Here is a 20001-nt window from a genome sequence, read left to right on the forward strand (position 1 = left end):
TTCAATTGATTACAACATAACAATGAGGTTGCAACAAAAGTCTCAAACCAGGGCTTAGGGCTCCCAGAATAATTGCATCACAAGAGGCATTTGAAGGTCGGAAACATGTGCATACTACAGTTTGCACAAGCAGCACTAACGAATTGGTTGTAGGGCTTGAGATGTCAACTACCAAAACAGAGGAGAAGGTTCCGTTTCGTCCATCCTTAGGTTGTCCCGAAACTTTGACCCCGCCTCCGCCTCTGCATTCGCCTAACCTCTTGTGCCGCCAGCGCCATCTCCACCTCCGCCGCCCACTCTGTTGCCAGAACGCCCTTGCGTGCATTACTGAGGCCTTTGCGTGCCTACATGCCCTTCACGTCGCCCACAACTCCACCATGCTCCGCCTCTTGGAGACCGCCCGTCTGGGCGATGAGGTGTCGATGCTGCGGGATGGGGACACAGATCCCAAACGCACCTGCTTCATCTTCGGCGGCCGCATGCTCAATGACGACCCTGCCACGTCCTGCAGCAGGCTGGACTCAAGAGCAATGCCAACATGCTCTCCGCCCTTGCCTCCCTTTATTGTGGCAAGGCCATCACCGCCTGCTCAGGAGGAGCATACCAGTAGGCTTGTCAGGATGGGTGGTGTGTGTGTGTGTCAGTCAGCACCAGGGGAATTATCTGCATAGACGAGATTGTTTTAGGTTTTTAAAAATTGGCTATCATGTCTCAACTGCAGTTAAGTATGTGTTCTCTCTTCTACCTTTCGAGGCTGATCTTTCCTCGGTTGTACAGGTTAATTCAAGAGCATCACTTACACTCTCGAGTACGTTTGGACGGATTTGTGTAACCAAGCTAAGGATCACCAAGGTGAGCTTGGTTTTCTTCTCCCGTATGGATGAAATTATGTCGTGTTTGCTGTATTGCTCATAGCACCTGATTACTCTATCCACAGGCTCATGAGAATTTTGCGACGTGATCATATTTGTTCAGTAGCATGATATTTCTGGATGGCATGATTAGTTTCCCCAATTTCTGATTCTAGATCCTATGTTATCTACTACATTAAAATTTTCTTTCGTCCCGCTAAAAACTTAAACTGAAATTCTTCAGTTTGTAGGAAATTTATTTCGTGATATATATAGATTTTTGCTAGGGCTCCGTTTCGTGATATATATATAGATTTTGTAAAAAAAAAGCAGTAATACACAATTGATTGATCGAGTTTGTAATGGGAAGCTGGGAAATTCCGTGCTCTACGAACTGAAGCCGGGTTCGTAAAGTGTTCATTATGAAAAAAGAAGTGTTAGGAGCATTATGTTAGTGTTGACCAACACACACTACTAGGAAAAGGCTTACCGCCGGCGTCCTAAAATGGCTTACCGCCGGCGCCTTCGCATTCGCCGGCGATCACCTCGCCGGTGGTAATGCCTCATCGCCGGCGCCTTCCAATTCGCCGGTGGTAAGTAGCCGTTACCGCCGGCGTTTTACACACTCGCCGGGGTAAGCGTTTCCGCCGGCGCCTTCGCATCTCGCCGGGCTTGGATGTTACCGCCGGCGCTTCCCGTTTCGCCAGCCGATAACACCGACAGGAGCATCAGGTCCTCACCGCCGGCGCTTCCTATTTCGCCTGCGGTAATACCGACAGACCATCAGGTCCTTACCGCCGGCGCCTTCCCATTTCGCCAGCAGTAATATGAACAGGAGCAAAAAAATAAAACTCGAATTAGACAATATATACACCAGAATTCATAGCATATACACGTAATATACATGCAAGTACAAGAATGACAAGCAAGATATACATCAGATGCAAGATAAACATCATTGGCAATACACATCATTAGAAAGTCCCGAAATGTCCACAACATGCATGCATGCATCAATAACACAAGTGTCGACCATATGGTTCAACCATCACGACTCGAAGTAGCACAAGATACACAAATAGATATAAGTCCACTCGACGACCTAGCTAAACAACAATGACATAATAAACTAGAGAGACGGTGGCGGCAAGCATCATCACGATGAAAGGGGTCCTCCACATCTCCCTCCTCTCGTCCCGCTCGAAAGTTGGCGTATCGAGTTTCCGCCTCCTCCAAAGTGGTGTACCCCTTGTAGCTGTTGCCGCTGAAACGGTGGACCTGCCTCCTACAGTCTTCCCAGTCCTCGTAGACTCCAGGAACCCTGCCGTGGTAGACGACATAGTACGTCATCTATGCAAACACAGAAAAAAGAAATGAAAGTTGTTAGTACATTAGTAGAGAGAGATATAACATAGAGTAGTGCAAAGAAAAAGCATGGAAATTACTTAAGTAATTTTATGACTAACATTTGCAAAGGACAAAAGTGTTTGAGTCAAGTCGGCTTCGGCGGGAAGGGACGGATGCCCTCGAGCGTGTTGAATGTTCTATCGTCATATCCATCTTCTAATCGGCCTTCTATCTCGGCCTTAGAAAGTTCGGGACCATAGTGAAACAAGCCACCATTACCGCAGACATCCCTCCACAGCATTGTGCAAATGGTCCGCTGGATGGCACGGAACTCGGCTCTCACGTTTTCATCGGTGGTGTCCGCCATGTTCACGGACATCCGCTGAAGACTGGATGGCAACAAGAGATCGTTCTGAGACCTTACAATCGACCTCATCTGTAGGATGGCAAACCATGCCTCCATCCCATTGTCATGCGCCGATTGCTTGAGGCAGGGGAACTTGGTTATGTGGTTGCACACATAGCAACCTTTCACTTTCTTCTCATGCCTGATTTTGTCGATGCCAACCTCGGCTATGAAGCCGCTGAGGGCTTTATCAAGTGTAGACTTAATGTCGGTGAAGTCCTTGTCCGGATCAAGCCCGGAGTCGAGGTAACCGACATCCGAATGATACGGGTAAAAGAGGAGGAGGGTGCAGTACTTGAATCTGCGCAAAATGGAAATAAACCATCATACTCGATCAACTATGAAGGAAATTCATGAAAGAATGTAATAAAGGGTACTCTAGTAACCAAATACTTACTCGCGGAAATATGGTATGACAAAGCATTTCTTATCCTTGTTTAACACCAAGAAATCCTTGATGTACTTCGCTAGAAACGCTTGTTCGTTCGGACGACAGCTGGAGTCATGTAGAAGGGGTCCATGATAGCGATGTGCGCTGTGTTCTCCATGGCGATATCGTGCGCCATGCCGAGCGATAGGAGGCGGACCAAGTTTCGGTCGAGCTGTTGCATGTTCAAGAGCCCGAAGATGTCTTCATATCGAATGAACATCAAGTCCGCAGGGTATGTGGTGACAAAGCCAAAGCCGTGGGCACCTTCGCCGTCAAAACCGGGTACGAGGGATTTCTATCTCGAAGAAGTAGGTCCTCCTTCATTAGAACAAGTATCATGCAAGCTCCTCATATCCGGCGTCACCTGCTGGACAATGTGTGCCTGGCAGCATAGGCTGGCCTATGTGATGCATCTTCCTCCACGGGGTCGGCAACTTGTCATTAACCACTTTCTTGCTTGCGGCAACATCTCCGGACTTCTTCCGCTTCCTGGCCTTCTTCTTACTGCAATTGGGAGTGGCGTTTTGTTTCATACCCTCCGTGGTCGCACCAAGGAGTGTCCTCGGGGTAAGCCCAACTCGGGGTGGAGCGGTGAAGGCGGTAGTGTCTTCCCTGCTCGGGAGTTTCTTGTGAAAGGAACAACTTCTTCTTTAGCGTACGATCGGCGGGTGGCTTGTAAGGAGAAACCCCGTCGCCCTCCATCTCGGCGATGAACGTATCGATTGGAGCTTGATCGATGTCCAACGCGTTTCCGTGCCGACTCTCGGGCTGACCGTCGGGCTGGCTATCGGGCCCAAAAGGACCACCAGCCGGTGGAGGACTCGGGGCAGCCGTCGCATCCCGAGGAGTGACCATGCCATAGCTTGCCTCCGAACCCGAGGCGGCGTTGTTCAGCCGAATTAGGGCTTTCGGCCATAGAAGGATGTGATTCTTGAGGTCCCCGAGAGTGAGCGGGGTTTCCGTTTCCGGGGTTGATAAGGAGGATGGAGGTCTTGGCATCCCGGTAATGACCGGTTCACGCGAACCCGGCTCAAGCTATCATCCATCCTGACGCAGTGGAAAATCCGCTGTGTTGGCAGGATGACACTGCCGCTCGCTACAGCCTTCAACTTGTTGTCCACATTCAGTAGCAAGGTGCAAGGAGTCGCGTTCGCCCGTGAAAACATGTGTAGGTCGAGAGGGGCGACGACAAAGTAACTAATTTGTAGAGCTTGAGAGACTAAATTAATTACCGTGAGGGCGTCGAGCTCGGCTCGCGTTGAAGGACCGAGGCCAGGCGTGCAGGTGACTGAGGGGCTAGTACCGGGGCCCCCGAGTCCGGCGAATCCTCTCTAGCGCCGACATTGCCGGCGGGTGGAGTCACCAAGTTGGGTGTGCATTGAGCGTGTCTAGTTGGAGGCCGGTTGTCCGAGTTGCCGGCGCCTAGGCCGATAACCGGCATCGGTCCCTTACCGCCGGCGTCGAAGTAATTCTTCATCGACAAGCACAAGATCAGGGATGATTTCATTGACCCCGTTGGCCAGCGCGTCATCGACCTTGCTAGCAACCTCGGCACCGACGCGTTGCTGAACCTCGGCACCGACTCGTTGCTCGAACCTCGGCACCGACGCGTTGCTCCATGGTTGCTTCCAAGTCGGCCACCTTTTTCGAAGAGCCTCGTGCTCCCGGTCCTTCCGCGCCCGCCGCGACTCCCTAGTGCTTGCGGGCACGTCCAAGCCATAGTCGGCAAGCTTGCGACCTCCTCCGGCGCCGGGGACACGGTGGGGCTTGTCCAAAAGCGGCCGCGCCTTCACGGTGTTCGGACCCTCGATAAAAGGCGTGTCCCACGGGACTTTGCCGCCGACGTCCGGGACGAGGAGCCGCCTGATTCGGCGGCTGCTTGTTCCGTCAACCGCCGAAGTAACATGAACAATTTTAGAATGTAATGGACTTGGTGAGCAGTATCAAATTAATAAGCTGGTAAATTGCTTACCACTCGCTTTCTCAAGTGCCATCACCTTCGCGTCGGCGACCAACTCAACTCCCACCACCACATCAGGTTTCGTGACACGTTTCCCACCCAATTCTCGATGGTATCGGGACCTGAGATATGCCCTGAAGAGTGGGTCTTTGTACTTGGCAAAAGGGGGCTCGAGGCCAACATTTATGTAGGCCTGGTCCTCCTTGTCCCATACCGGTTGCTTGCCTTCGAAGCCACGGCAACCGAGATTGTGGTGACCGATGTTCTTATCCGCCAGCCTCCTTCCCCCAGTGTCGATTGTCGTTTGGTGTACTCGAGCTCCTCGTTTTCCAAGAATTTATTATACCGCTCCAGCGTCATCCGCGGGAAGTGGCGCCGGATCTCTTCCCAAGTCTCATTGTCACCAAGCATCCCCTCAGCATGGTTTTATAACCGCCGAGGTTCTTGGAGAACTTAGAGAGGGCTCATCTGTTCACGATGTTATCCTTGGGATCCTCGTTCCCGTATTCCACAGGGAACTCATACCGTGCGTGCAGCCGCGCAAGGAGTTGGGCCTGCGGATGCTCGCTTCTTCTTGGTTCGGAGTTTCGTCTCGTTGACGTCGACGACGTCCCGAAGGATTGCTCCCAGCTTGGAGGCCGTACCCCTTCGCCACGTGCTTGGGCTCGGTAGGAAGACCGGTCTTGGCGTCCACCGTGGTGATTATGTCGCGAGTGGTGCCGACCCCGTTTGGGCGCCGCTGCTTCCGTTTCCTCTTGGCCTCGGTAGTAGTATCCGAGCTACCCCCGGCAACGCCCCTGTCGGTGGTCTCGTCGGCAGCGGCCCTCTCATCCTCACCTTCGTTGTCCATCTCAGCATCCTCCCCCTCCGAGGACTCGTCATCGCTGCCCGGAAGTTCCTCCAGCTCGATCCGAGACCATGAGCTCGTAGTGCTCATCCAACTTCCGCTGAGAAGACCCGTCAACGTCTTCGTTGGGGTCTGCAGAAGACGACATCGCTAGCTATATGTACCTAGCACTGCACAAACTAGCATACAGTAGCATCAAAAGTAATCAATTAAATAGCCAGCCAGTAGCTAAAATAGCCAGTAATTAAACTAGCTAAAACAACCAGTAGCATCAAAAGTACTCAATTAAACAGGCAGTAATTAAACATAATTATAACGGCCTAGGATCTTATGAAGGTAGTTACATAGCACTTGTTCTAAAACACTACTAGGTGGAAATCCACGGTGAAAATTCGGCATGACCTTTGCTAAAATGGTCATGCCGGAGTGCCAGAAATTCGCCGGAAAGGAAGTTAATCGACATTCCGGCGAAACATTGGCACTCAATGTACCTGCAGATCACATTTCTACACTCCAGAATAAATGAACTGAACACCCAGCTTCTCAGGAAATCAACATCACAATTTAGCTCTCATAAGATTCACAGGAAGATGTTCATTCTTGCACAACCACTTTAAGATACTGAAACAGGGGTACCATTAGCAATAAACTGAAACAGGGGTACCATTAGCAATAAACTGAAACAGAATAAATAAACTGAACACATGCCTAGCTAGTTGCAGAGTCACTGGTCATGTTTAATTGATTATGATAGTAATACACAATTAAAACGGCTTAAAATTGGATAGCATAACAAACTGACTGCTGGACTCCATTGGTCAGCACAAGCTACACAGGAGAACATATGGTATGTTTGATAACAAACTGACTGCTGACTGCCTAGCTTATTTTTATTGTTTGGATTGGATGGTTACCAAATTCTGGCATATGCCTGTGCTACCTAGCCTAGTTCTTTTTCTTTGACAACATTGGCCAACCTTAAACAGTAGGGAAAAAACTCCCTACTAGTTCAGTGTGATGGCCAAATCACATACAAAGCAGGAGCATATATTGTTTTTTTTGACACTAAACAGTAGGGAAAAAAACTCCCTACTGTGTCATTTTTCATTTATATATAAGCAAGAGTCAATATATAAGGAGCATATATTGTTGTTCTAACACAACAAAACTTTTCTCTTTAGTGCAAGCATCTAATAGTAGTACTGGCTTTCAAGAACAAAGACCGAAAAAATAATCACGAGACAAGATTATGCAAAGATCATTGGATTAAACTTCGTCTAGAATTCTGCACATGCACAAAACACCCTAACAACAAATAAATTTTCTGGCAACAGATGCAAGCACGACCGAAATGATGTCCAAGTCCAGAGCAACTACCATTTGGAATCAGAGCTATCACACATGCATATGTAGAGAAGGTAGTAAGCACAACTACTCTGGCATGTCAAAACCTTTCTTTTTTCACAAACGAGACAAAAACGTGAGTGAAAATGGAAGCCCCTGGACTACTAGGTTCCAATTCTTCTACAATAGGAGTAGATTATTACAACTAACTTGATTAAGTCTGAAACACTAGAGACAATGATTTCATCAGCTAGAACCAACAGAGTTGCAGCTACATACAGGTAAAGTTTCAAGGAAGATTCAAGAGTGTTCAAGCATCCCGGTAGTAATTATAAATCAAGATCATGATCAATTACACATGTCCAGAGCCATGAAATTAGTACAATGTGAACTCGGAGCACAACTGTAACAGGGGAAAACAGAAATTTTTGCCATCGTGGTTGGCGTCTCCCTGGAGCTCGAGAACGGAACGGAGGAGGATGAGGACCTCCTCATCGAGCTTCTTTGTCGCGCTCGGGGAGAAGTCGGGGAGAAGGGGGGTTAGGGGGTGGGGGAGGGAGCAGAGACGAACCTAGCACGGAGGTGACGGTCGAGCGACCTCCTGCACGACGCGGACGAGCTCGATTGTGAGCAGGCGAGGCAGCCGAGCTCCTAGGTGAGGAAGACGATCCGAGGAGCGGTGGATGCGGAGGCGGAGCGCTGTCCGCGCCGCGTCAGCGAGTGGCTGGGCGTCGCGTAGGCGAGCTGCTAGTGGCCGACGATGGCGGCCTCCTTCCTCCTGCTGGTGGCCGACGAACTGGTGGCACGGAGGCGGAGGTCTGGGGGAGGCGGCGACGGTGAGGAAGGAGGAGAGGGGAACGACGGTAAGGGAGAGAGGGAGGAAGGGGAGAGGGGCGCACCTGCGGTGGAGGGATCGACGACGGCAGGGGCAACGACGGCGGCAGATCGACTGCGGCAGGGGCAACGACGACGGCGGATCGACTGCGCGCGTGGTTGATTTGGCAGTGGGGAACGACGGCCACACGCCTAAGTCCTGGAACGCGTACCCCCGGCGTTTTGCGAAACCGCCGGCGGTAAAGTTTGAGCCACTAACAGGTGGGCCCAAGTGCATTTACCACCGGCGAAATCGACCAATTCGCCGGGGATAACAGGTGACACCGTATTAATTCCGTAAACCCCGTTAGTTATACAAAACCGATTCGCTAGCGCAGTGGTTCCGAGCCGCTTCGCACAGCTGAAGCACCTAGTGGTTCGATTCCTGTGAGTGCAAAAAAGGCACCCTTTTTTTCTTTTCTTAACACCTTTTTTTATTGTTTCTAGTTATTTAGATAAATTGTAAAGTTCTTTGGCAACTTTTTTTTCTTTTCTTAAGACCTTTTTTTTATTGTTTCTAGTTATTTAGATAAATTGTAAAGTCCTTTGGCAACATCCGATAAAATAAAGCAATGAAGGATAAATTGCGAGACATAATTTGATGATTTTAATTCTTGAATGACTTCAAAGTCCTTTCGAGGATATCCGATAAAAAACCAAGACATAAATTTAGGATACACTTGAGAAGGACAAATGGTTGTTCGAGAGATAATTATTATAAATACACAAATGACTTCAAAGTCCCTTCCGCTTGGTCCTTGTGACCCCACCGGTATCGTCGCGACTCCTTGTGTACGGAGGAACACTTGACCTAGGTAGCGTCGTCCTTCTTCTTCTTAGTGTGTAGGTTCTATCGTCTTCATCGGGTTCATCCATCATTGGGTCTCCGACGAGGCCGTCGAAGTCTTGCTCGTCGGCAACTCCATCCATTCCGACGAGGGCCCTTTTTCCTCTCCTTACAACAACACGGCTGGGCCTTGACGGGTCAGTTATGAAGAAGCATTGCTCGACGTGCTTAGCCAATACCCAAGGCTCATTTTGCGCAGTGGGGTTCTTGGTCTTGGATTTGGGGGGCAGTCGCATGGTGGTGACATACGCATCTTCTTTTGTGACGTCCGTAGCCCATCTGACACGAAACATCGGTAGCTTCTCCCCGACGTAGTCGAGCTCCCGCATTTCCTCGATCCTTCCGTAGTACCTTTTCTTCTCTTCACCCGTGTACGATTCCATCGTCACACCCGAGTTCCGATAGTCGCTTCGTTGTCTCTCTCCTCTCGTGGAGAATGTGTAACCATTGATGTCGTATTTCGATAAGTCATAAGGTTGGGGGCGGGCCCACAAGACAAGGCTAATATCATTTTGTCTACGCCGCTTGCCATTGGTGGGGGATTGGCATCAATCTGGTCTTTGAACCAGCTCGCGAAAGAGGAGTTGTGCGCTCTAAATACCTCTTCTTCCGTCATCGGCTTGTCGCCCCGCTCTTGATCATGTTTATGTGCCGATCCACCCAAGGCTCTACCTCGTTCATGTGCCGTAGTGCTACTAAGTGGGCCTATTAAAGTCCTGTTCTCCTATCATCTTGATCCGCGTCGAGTTCCCTCCGCCGCGCGTTGTGGCCTACTCCCTCGAATCTGCCGAGGTGCTTGTTGGCGGGCAATCCAACCGGATGTGGGTCGTCCTCGTTTAAATAATTCTTGCAGAAAGAGATGCACTCCTCGGTGAGAAAGCCCTGGACGATGCTTCCATCCGGATGTGCCCTGTTACGAACGTATCCTTTGATGAAGCCATTCATCCTTTCTAACGCCATCATGTTGTGAAGGAACGCGGGCCCAAGATCCTCGATATCGTCCACTATATGCACCAGCAGATGGACCATGATGTCAAAGAATGCGGGCGGGAAGTACATCTCCATCTCGCATAGGATGGTGACGATCTCTTCCCTGCAGCCTCCCGAGTTTCTTGACGGTTATCGACTTTCGAGTGATGACGTCGAAGACGTTACATAGGTCGGTCAGCGTCGCACGAACGTGCGGTTCCATTATCCCTCGGATAGCAACCGGAAGTATCCGCGTCATCATGACATGACAAGTCATGAGACTTCATCCCGCCGAAGATTTTTTTCGTCGGGTCCAGCCATCCGCGTATCAGCCCCGCGTAGCCTAGAGGAAATTTGACTTCTAGTAGGCACTTGAAGAATTGTTCGAGCTCATCGGGATTTAGAGTGAAGCAGGAGGGGCGAGGAGTTTCGCGCCGCTTGGCCACCCTTTTGCGTTTGCGACCAACCGTTTCCTCCTCCTCGGTTTCCGGTCAACCTCGGGCGAAATGAAGCTCTTTTCCGATATCAAGGGCCATCAGGTCGTGTCTTGCTTTCGACCCGTCTTTGGTCCTCTCCGGCATGTTGAGCACGAGGCCAAGCAAGCTCTCACACACGTTCTTCGTGATATGCATGACATCAAGGCTATGAGGCGTACCGAGGATCTTCCAAGACGGCAAGTCCCAAAACACGGACCTCCTTTTCCATACCCCCAAGAGCGGCCCGGGTTCCTTTTTCTTTCTCTTGTCTCCTTTCTTCCGCTCTCGGATCTTTATCTTACCCGCCGGAGGGCGCTCTTTCCAGCTTTTTCAACGAGTATCTATCTCTTCGCCGCTTCTCCTAGGTGGAGGTCCCTCGACCTCATCCTTCCCATTGAACAGGTCTCCACGCTTCCTCCACGGGTCATTCTTGGGAAGCCACATTCGATGCCTCATGTAGACGGTTTTTGAAGACCCGGATCCTTGCCCAAACTCGTAAAAATGGCGTCTTTTCCATGCACCTCACACATGCCTTGTGTCCGTGGCACACCTGGCACGCGATATATCCGTATCCAAGATAGTCCCGCACCGTCGAAAACAAGTGCGGCTTTCATACGGAAAGTTTCTTGTCCGTAGGCGTCCCAAGTTTCGTCCCTTCCTCCCACAGAGTGACTAGCTCCTCCTTCAATAGCTCCGCATACAGTGTTGATATCGCTCCTCGATCGCGTCGGCCCTTGGATTAGCATACTCATGTGTATGTACTTCTTCTTCGTGCATAGCCATGGAGGGAGGTTGTACATCCATACAAACACGGGCCAGTGTGCCGTGCTTGCTGCTTTGGTTCCCAAACGGATTGAGTCCGTCGGTGCTCGCACCCAACCTCGATGTTCCTTGGTTCTTTCCCGAATTCTTCGTAATACTCATCGTCTAATGTTTTCCACCGGCTTGCATCCGAAGGGTGTGTTAGCACTCGGGTTTTCAACCCGTTCTACATCACGCATCACCGCCTCCTTTCTTTCCGCGTGCCGCCGCATGAGCTTTGCTTCCTTGGGGTCCACGAAGTACCGCTGCAGACGGGGCGTGAGCGGGAAGTACCACACAACTTTTCGAGGAGATTTTCTTGTCCCTCTCTTGTATCGATATTCGCCACACTGTGGGCATTTATCGAGATTGGCATGCTCGTTCCGATATATTACGCAGTCACTGATGCATGCGTGGTATTTCTGGTGCGGTAAATCGAGAGGGCACACGATTTTCTTGGCCTCCCGTAGGCTACCGGCACACGTGTTATCTTTAGGAAAGTGGATCTTCAAGTATCCGAAGAGTTCGTCCACGCTTGTGTCCGTCCATTTGTGCTTTGCCTTCATCTCCATAATATCGAGAGCGTATCTCGGACGGCTCTCCTCCGTCCCACGAGCTGCATCGTACAACGGAGTTCTCGAGTCTACCTCGAGTTGATCTAGCTTAGCCTTCCGTCTACCAGCGATTTTGGGGTCGGTCGATGTGTTGCCGAGAAGAAGTTCCCGAACATGACGGTCCCGCACGGCCGCGGTTAGCGGGGTATTTCTACTCATGTCCTCGTCGGCCGCATGCTCTTCCCGACCTTCTTGATCACCATCAACGTGTGCGCCATCCTCTTCAACCTCGTCTCCATTGTCGTGTGGGGCATCCTCTCCATCACCTTCGTTATCATCATCTCCACCATCATCATCTCCATCATCATCACCATCGATATCATCATCTCCATCATCACTCATCCACCGAGTATGCCCCTCCATGAAACTATACCCGAGCAGGTGTTGATTCACTATGCCCGAGAAGGGGTCAAACAACGATCCTAGCTTGCATCTTCGACAAGGACACATTATATCCTTTCGCTTATTTCGATACATGTCGGCCGTCGCGCGTTCCACGTATCTATCCACGACGCTTTCCCTCATCGCGATGACCATCGCCGCCTACAAGACAAGATAATTGATTACACCGCCGTCTCGGTTTTCACGGAAAAATTCGGCATGACCTTTGCTAAATATTGTCATGCCGGAGTTCCAAAATTCGCCGGAACGGAAGTTAATCAATATTCCGGCAAAACATTGGCAACTCAATGTTCCCGCACGCGTAAACAAATGCAAAACAATGCATTTACATATATGGACCACCTTTTGCCACCACTAGTACTAGTGATATAACCGCGAATTTTCGCCAACATATGAACATTCCACTCATTTAGTTATGTACCTATTAGTTGCCGCGACGTCCAAAAGCACCCGAGAGATGCCACACGTCGACTTTAATGCTTGAGAGATCTAGAGATCTAAGAAATGGAGAGATCTAGCTAGATCTAGTGGAAAAGGTGGTGGGAGGACATAGATCTAGATCTAGATTATGCAAATCATGCTAGAGGGGCTAGGTAGTGCATGATTTGCTCAAATACATCATATTTTATTGGTTGAAATAGCTAAAATGGGTGGGGGAATGAGCTAACTAGTGCTTGGGTTGATTTGCCATCACATATGAGTGTGTGTGGGTGGTGGTAGGTGGCTGGTCGTCCTAAATGGACATGCCCGGGTTACCGCCGGCGCCTACAACACAAAATGCCAGCGGTAGGGCACGTTACCGCCGGCGCCTACAACATAAAACGCCGGCGGTAAGTTAAGGCCAGGTGGCCCACCCTGGCTCGGCAATACCGCCGGCATCTCATCGCGCGCGTTCGCCGGCGGTAGAGCCCGAGATCCCCGGCGCTTTGGGCCCAATACGCCGGCGGTAAGGCTAGGCCCAAATGGGACCCCGCGGCCCATTGCACCCCCGGCGCCTCAATTTTCGTTTCGCCGGCGGTAAAGGAGCTACCCCCGGCGCCGTCCTACGTGTTCGCCGGCGGTACTGTTAGGCCCCCCTGGAAGGTATTACCGCTGGCATCTTCAGCTCGTATTTGCCGGCGGTAAGGAGTGCGGCTATAAGCCTTTCCCTAGTAGTGACAGCAAAAGAAAGTGGTCATTGCAGTCGATACCATACTGATCACTGGATCTGTGTGTTCTCCTTTATAGCTTAGAATGTTATTTGTTCCAGCTGGAGATTAGGTGGAAACGGCTTATTTGTCTCAGGATCACTCTAATATCTTATAAATTTTTCTGTTTTCCTTTTCTAAGCAAGCAAACATTATTGATGCAAGACTGCAGGTTTAATTCTCCTTTGGGGCCCAGTTTAGAGCATTCGGGCAAACAAGGATATCAATTTATTACTTAACGTTAAAAATTGGTGGTATATACTATATGTGAGTATGAGGGGGCTACGAGGTGTGTGCTTTGATTAATAGCATACGTCCAGTACATGTGAGTTTGTTTGGAACTTTCGACTTGGGACACATTTGTTTGGCAGTTTAAATCAAAATAGTTTATTCTCCGTGACAGTTGATGTTTGTTCTTTCAGAGAATGGCACGTTCATATTTCGTCCAGCATATTGTTGTAAACTTTAATATGTAGTCCAAGGCTTAATTCAAAATAGTTCGTTCTCAGTGACAACTTTACGTTTGTTCTTAACAAAATGGTGAGTTCATATTTCTATCCAGGATATTGTCGTAAACTTTAATATGTAGTCCAGGGTACCACTATATATTTCCTATTTGACATACATGAATATAATGCACTATATCATGGCATTGAAGATGTAGCAGCAGGATTGAATCGTAAACATACTGCAATGATTTTTCACCATTCAGGATACAATTTTTATGAATGACCCACATAATGTATTCTGGGATAGAGCAAACATGCAAAGTGATATGGTCAGTTCTTCCTCTGTTCACATTTCTTTACTGTCATCTCTGTTAGATTCTAGAATGAGAAACCTCGTGTTCAGTCGGAGAAAATGACTGCCGGTTTTGGAGCCAAAAAGTTAGCCCATGTGTGTGTGGGTCGTTGCCCCCAGCTGGACTCCGGTAAGATGATCAAACTCCAGCCCTTACATATTGTGATTGATTTTTGATTTTTTTTGTTCGTACTGGTTCTTGATTGTTCCTGGTTTGTTGGCCCTTCGTTTCGTTCGTCCGTACCGTTCGTCTGCCCCGCTAGCAAAAGCTTTCAGTTGTATGCAATAGCATCCTGGTATTAGCTCCTGGCTGTTTGACCAAAAGAGCTTGTAACTTCTGTCAGTTGTGCACACAAAGGGCGCATGTGCTCCTGCGTGTTGGTAAGTGGACACCCCACTATTTCTCCACAACCTCTTTGATTGAAAGACTTTCATGATTTGCAAGTTGTGTAGTGTTGCCAGGGTAGTGTTCGACAAAATTGTTAGCATCACAAACTTAGTTACTAAGTTGTGTGCTCGTACCCATTTATTTTGAGACTTGAGATTCGTTTGATTTTACTGTCCCAGGTTCTTCAGTATAGAGCTTCATGCAAGTGTTTGGTTGTTCTGATCATGTCACTGGAACTGATAAAATTTTCCTTCCATGACTCCATGAGGCTTCACAAGTTTTATGCAAAGTGCAACAAGTTTAGGCTGCACATACCCTGTAGCTATGCACGTCCATATATGTGCTCAATTTGTTGGAAATTCAAGCATTGTTCCCATAGCTAAGCTGAGCAGGAAAAACTAAGCAGCATCACGTTTTGTATAAAATAGTACATCTTTCGTTTTGCGATGTAAAACAGTAGCTAACCGAACTATTGTGCACTAAAAGTTCCAATCTAGCAAGCCACTATTCTTTGTACCAAAAATATGGTATGCACAATGCAACGCGCCAACGCTTGCAGCTGTGTTATGTGCCATCTCCGCAACTTCTGGTCTAGAAGCTCTCGATCTAAGATCAACATTCCTTGCTTAATTTAACAATGACACTAGAAAAGAGGTATGGGGTACATTATACCAATGCTTCTGGTATGCTTCTGGATCAACGCTCTTGATCTAAGATCAACACTTCATGCTTCTTTCTACAAGTTTCAGTAGTTATATGCTTGTAATATACTGAAACTTGTATGTTGAGCTGCAGTTCCAATACTACACACATTTAGTCTTGACTAATTCATGCTTGTTATCAGCCTTCACCTCTCCATTGTAGCTGCACGTACTTGAATCTTGACCGTGAAGCAGCAAGGATGTATCTGGGTTAAAGTTGAGGCTTATTGAAAGAATTGATAATGGGGCATCAATATACTTTGTGAAATGTGGGCATCAATATACTTTGTGCAGTGTGGGCAGTCTGGATGGCCAGAAACAAAAAAGCATGATGAGTATTACAAATGCCTATAAATGGGTGGGAAACATGGCATCAGGTTTGGTGTAGACGGCTAGCTCATGGTCGAAGGAGGAATGACTACCTATAGTCATCAAGTGGAGTCGTTGCCCATGTTAATACATCTTTTAACCCAGAAACACAACAGGGTGACGGGAGTAATTGTACGAGATGAATTAGGTCATGTGATTGATGTAATGAGCAGATGGTATAATGTACTCCCAAATGGCATATCTGGTGAGGCTTATGCTTGCTGAAATGGTATTGACCTGATATGTAGCATGGACATGTTGAAAGTGATAATGGAGACCGGCAACCCGAAGTTAGCTCTTTTGTGGAAGAGTTCGCGGTGTATTAAATTCAGGAGTCAAGTAGAACATGTACTTGTTTTGATGTATGTCATGTAAAGAAGGAGGCTAACATGGCAACTCATTATGGGGCCAAATTAGACTCTCCATCCTAATGTTGTAACCGTTGGATCAAGTGTTGGAGAACTGACGTGAGAAAATCCAACGGCCAATAATTGATTGTGCATCATGGTGATGACTTATCTGATTTCAAAAATAGGCATATTATATAGTGGTAGGTATTATTCTGATTTCAAAAAATGAAGACCATAACAACTTTCAGCAGTTCAGTTCACAGCAACGCACCCCCTCCCTGTAAGGACGTCGATGTCTTTATACACCTGAACCTTTATAGCTTGTATCCAGCATGACTCATGATGAAACGTGTAAAATGAAGTTTTGTCTTTTATCTTCTTAAATACTCCATCCATCACATAAAGGATGTCTCAGATGTATCTGAATAAATTTGCAATTTAGATAAATCTGAGACATCTTTTACGGGACGAGAGAGTAAGAAATATAAGGCCACAAATTTGAGCCTAGCAAGCTCGAAAAGAAGACATTATTTTTAGACATGAGAACGAGACAATGTTGTCTTGTTATTGCGTTCAGTATTATCATGTTGTAGTAAATTATGATATTCCTGATTTATTTTCAATTTTTATAGTGAGTTGTGAATTATATACGTGTATTGAGAAATAAAATTTGAGTACCCGTGGAAAAGCACGGGCATTTGAACTAGTAACATAATAATACTACGGATGATATCTATGGTAATAGGAGTCAGTAAGACAATTTCACCAGTGCGGATATTTCTTTATTTTCGCCAATCAGGTCTGCTATCTGTCAATGGAGATAAAATATAGGTGACACCGGGAAAACAGGAGATTGAAATTAGTGTTTTGGTATGCTGATTTATGGTTTGCTTAATTGACATTTATTTTAGGTGTTTACCTGCCAAGGTGGAGCTTCTTACTTGGGCAGGAATAATTCCTTGTTGGCTTTCTTCTCTTCATGTGCTACATTGCACAGAGTGGACGGGCGATAAGTACATGGCATGAGTGGAATCAATTGTATATTACCACTGAAGAAAATAGATGTGAGAGTGTACCTTTTTTCGGCCCATGTAGCCGTTTGTGCTGAATTTTTTTTCTTGTACTCTCCCGTGGGTCTCATGTCCTGATAGGGCAAATTTAGCGTGTTAGACAAATTTGCGCAAAATTCATGAAATTCATTGCTGGTCCCATATGCTTTACCTCTGCTAAATCTGTGTGGACTATTTCCATGACATCCAAGTCGGTGTATCTTCTGGGGTTCATTCATCTTCTGCCAGTGTAGATCTTTGGTTGTTCGCTCTTGGATCAATAGGCACTATATAGCTGCTGCTGAATGCTATGGCTGGGCATCTTTCCTAATGCCGGAACAACAACGACGACATGCTTTTTTTCCAACATTGCAAGTTATGGCAGGTGGGACATAATCTGCTTGATCTCTAGTAGTCTCCACCATTTAGTATTCTATAACCATGTACTGAAGTAAGACAGAGCTCGTACAGTCTTCACCAATATGCAAGATTATATGCATATGACTAAAATGTATGACTGTGGAAGTCATTTTAGATCATAGAATTGTTTAGATGGATCATTTCATCACGCCTTGGTGGCTAGATCTTGCAATTGTGTAGGGAGAGCAACTAAGAGGACATGTAACATTGTTGGATAAAATCTCTACTATGCATGAATATAATATATTTATATTACTGCTATTATCTCCGATCGGTAATGTTATCATGTATGGGCTTGGAGCCTTTAATTTATAGGAATTCAAATGGAGTGCCTAGATGTTATGGAAAACGCTGAACCATAAGATGGGCCACTTTGCTAGAATTGGTTAACATATATGAATTAATAATTTTTGGGTAAAAATTAATAGTACCAAACATAGTGTTTTTGGTTAATTTTTTTCCTACCTTTTTTCCTAAGTGTTTAATTACCGATGTAAGATAAGGCCAAATCTATATTTCCTGCTGCAGATTATTGCAATTATAGCCACTTTAAGTGATCGTTTCAAGAGGGAACCTGCATGCCGTATTGGAGAGAAGATGTACCAAGTTATTTTTGGTAAATAAGAGATAATATGGAAATATTGTTTCAGTTTAAACACCATTGATCCAGCAACGGAAAATTTGAAAATTGGTAACATTGACACTCTGTGCATAGCGCACTTTCTTATTCAGGCAAACTACAAACAGAAGTCAAGAGAAGCCAAATTCAGAGTACTGTACTTTTGCTTTGTGCATCAATCGATGCATGTCCTCAAGAATAGTGGATGCTATATACTCAGATCTGCCAAAAAAATATTATGTTTTATTCTAACAGGAAGACTGAACACTCAGGCTAAATATGCAAATCACATGTATTTTCCATCATTATAGATTCCTACACTGGCCGTCGATTGGCAGCTATTAAAATTACTTAAAGATGGATGGTTTTTTATTTTTCTAGAAGTTCTAATGATTGCCTTTCTTTGATAAAGGCTCATGTCAGTAAGTCATGTATTAGATTACATCTTCCAAATATAAATGTTTAGTCTGATACCTATATAATCATATATCAGTAGTGTTGACGGCGAAGCTTTCGAAGGCAGTGTCTATTCAAAATGTAGTAGTAGTTATTGGAAGAATTAACTTATGTAGCATCAAAACTATACTGTCAATCTAGGGAACATGAGTCACCAAGGCATGAACATAGTGAGGCACAAAGTTGTTGCAACAATGCACAGATCATCCCTGTTTTTGAGGTGTCCTAATGCATAACTGGAAGACCAAGAAACTAAAGAAATCAAGAATCGATTTTCAAGCGCCACCACCATATGAACATGCATGACCCTCACCTTTGATCATCCAAAGAAGGTGAATCATGATCCTCATCCTTGGCTTTGCCATCATCTGGATTGACAGAAGACGCGACACTGCATATGAACTGAAAGAGCAGAAGCTCAAGGGAATGAACCCACAAGAAGAATAGATCTAATATAAAAGATTAGGCCTAACTGGAAATGAATTCACGATTGCCTCCATTATAATTATAAAGAAAACGTAACATACTGAAGCAGGTGAGAGATCTCTATACATATTCAAATTATTATACCAAAAACTGACTTACAAATACTGGAGGAAATGTGAGGTCTCTGGAAGCGAGATAAGATACTCATATAATTAAATAGAAAGAGATGAAAAATTGAGTCAACTAAGCAAGACATTAACATGTGAACCTATGCATGTTTCTAAAATAACGGGGTACTTTTAGAGAGTGTAGCAAAGTAAATTCAAACATAGAAGAATCTGCATTAGTATGTGATTACTCTTTTACGAACTGATATAGTAGAAAGTTCATACCTCATCAGTACTATGAACTCTAACCTTTGACATGTCAGGTACTGCAATTCGAAAGGAAGAGAAGAAAATGATGGACGAACTGTCTTTCCTGATCCGATCTAAGCATAGCTGTCAACTCTGACAGCCAACGATTATCCCAAAACAGACCAACTGAGGGGTAGGCACCATAGTTTTTTTTTGAATAAAATACAAAGCCAGTAGGATAATCCATAAGAGGAGAGATTAAGCCCATAACTAAAAGAACTTATGAAGAAAAGACAAAGATTCAATAGTCGGGTAAATTTAACCATACAAACACTTCAAAATCATCAAAACGTGTAATAGCTATAGTGGAGACATTTACGACTACTATACTCAAATGCTTTCTTGAACTATGTACACATTCTACTCTTCTGATCTGAATGGAAAATCCAGAGTACAAAATTTAGCGAATATGAAGATTTAATAACTGCACTATAAAAATATACATGGACTGATAGTATGGTTTAGGCAGATAGAAACAGTACTATATAGAACTTGGAACATCAATAATAGAAGAAAATGCTATTGAATACTGGGAACAACTTCTCTAACATTTGAATTGAACAACATAAATAAAACACAGTTAGTTCAAACGAAGGAATCATAAACAGTATGAATGATTTCATTTATATTCTTGCCTAATGCACCTTTGTGG

General features: G+C 46.2%; 2 long non-coding RNA genes across 2 annotated transcripts; one reads left to right on the plus strand and one right to left on the minus strand.

Annotated features, from left to right (window-relative positions):
• The first annotated feature begins 624 nt into the window (after positions 1–624).
• Positions 625–13844, plus strand: LOC124683205. Its single transcript, XR_006996596.1, has 2 exons — positions 625–852; positions 13527–13844. It is a non-coding gene; the product is annotated as an uncharacterized LOC124683205 (long non-coding RNA).
• Positions 13845–17920: 4076 nt separating this feature from the next.
• On the minus strand, positions 17921–19184 carry LOC124690609. Its single transcript, XR_006998783.1, has 2 exons — positions 18821–19184; positions 17921–18006 (listed from the first exon to the last, which is right to left on the minus strand). It is a non-coding gene; the product is annotated as an uncharacterized LOC124690609 (long non-coding RNA).
• Positions 19185–20001: the final 817 nt, after the last annotated feature.

The sequence above is a fragment of the Lolium rigidum genome, chromosome 1, assembly GCF_022539505.1.
Source record: "Lolium rigidum isolate FL_2022 chromosome 1, APGP_CSIRO_Lrig_0.1, whole genome shotgun sequence".
Lineage (NCBI taxonomy): Eukaryota > Viridiplantae > Streptophyta > Magnoliopsida > Poales > Poaceae > Lolium > Lolium rigidum.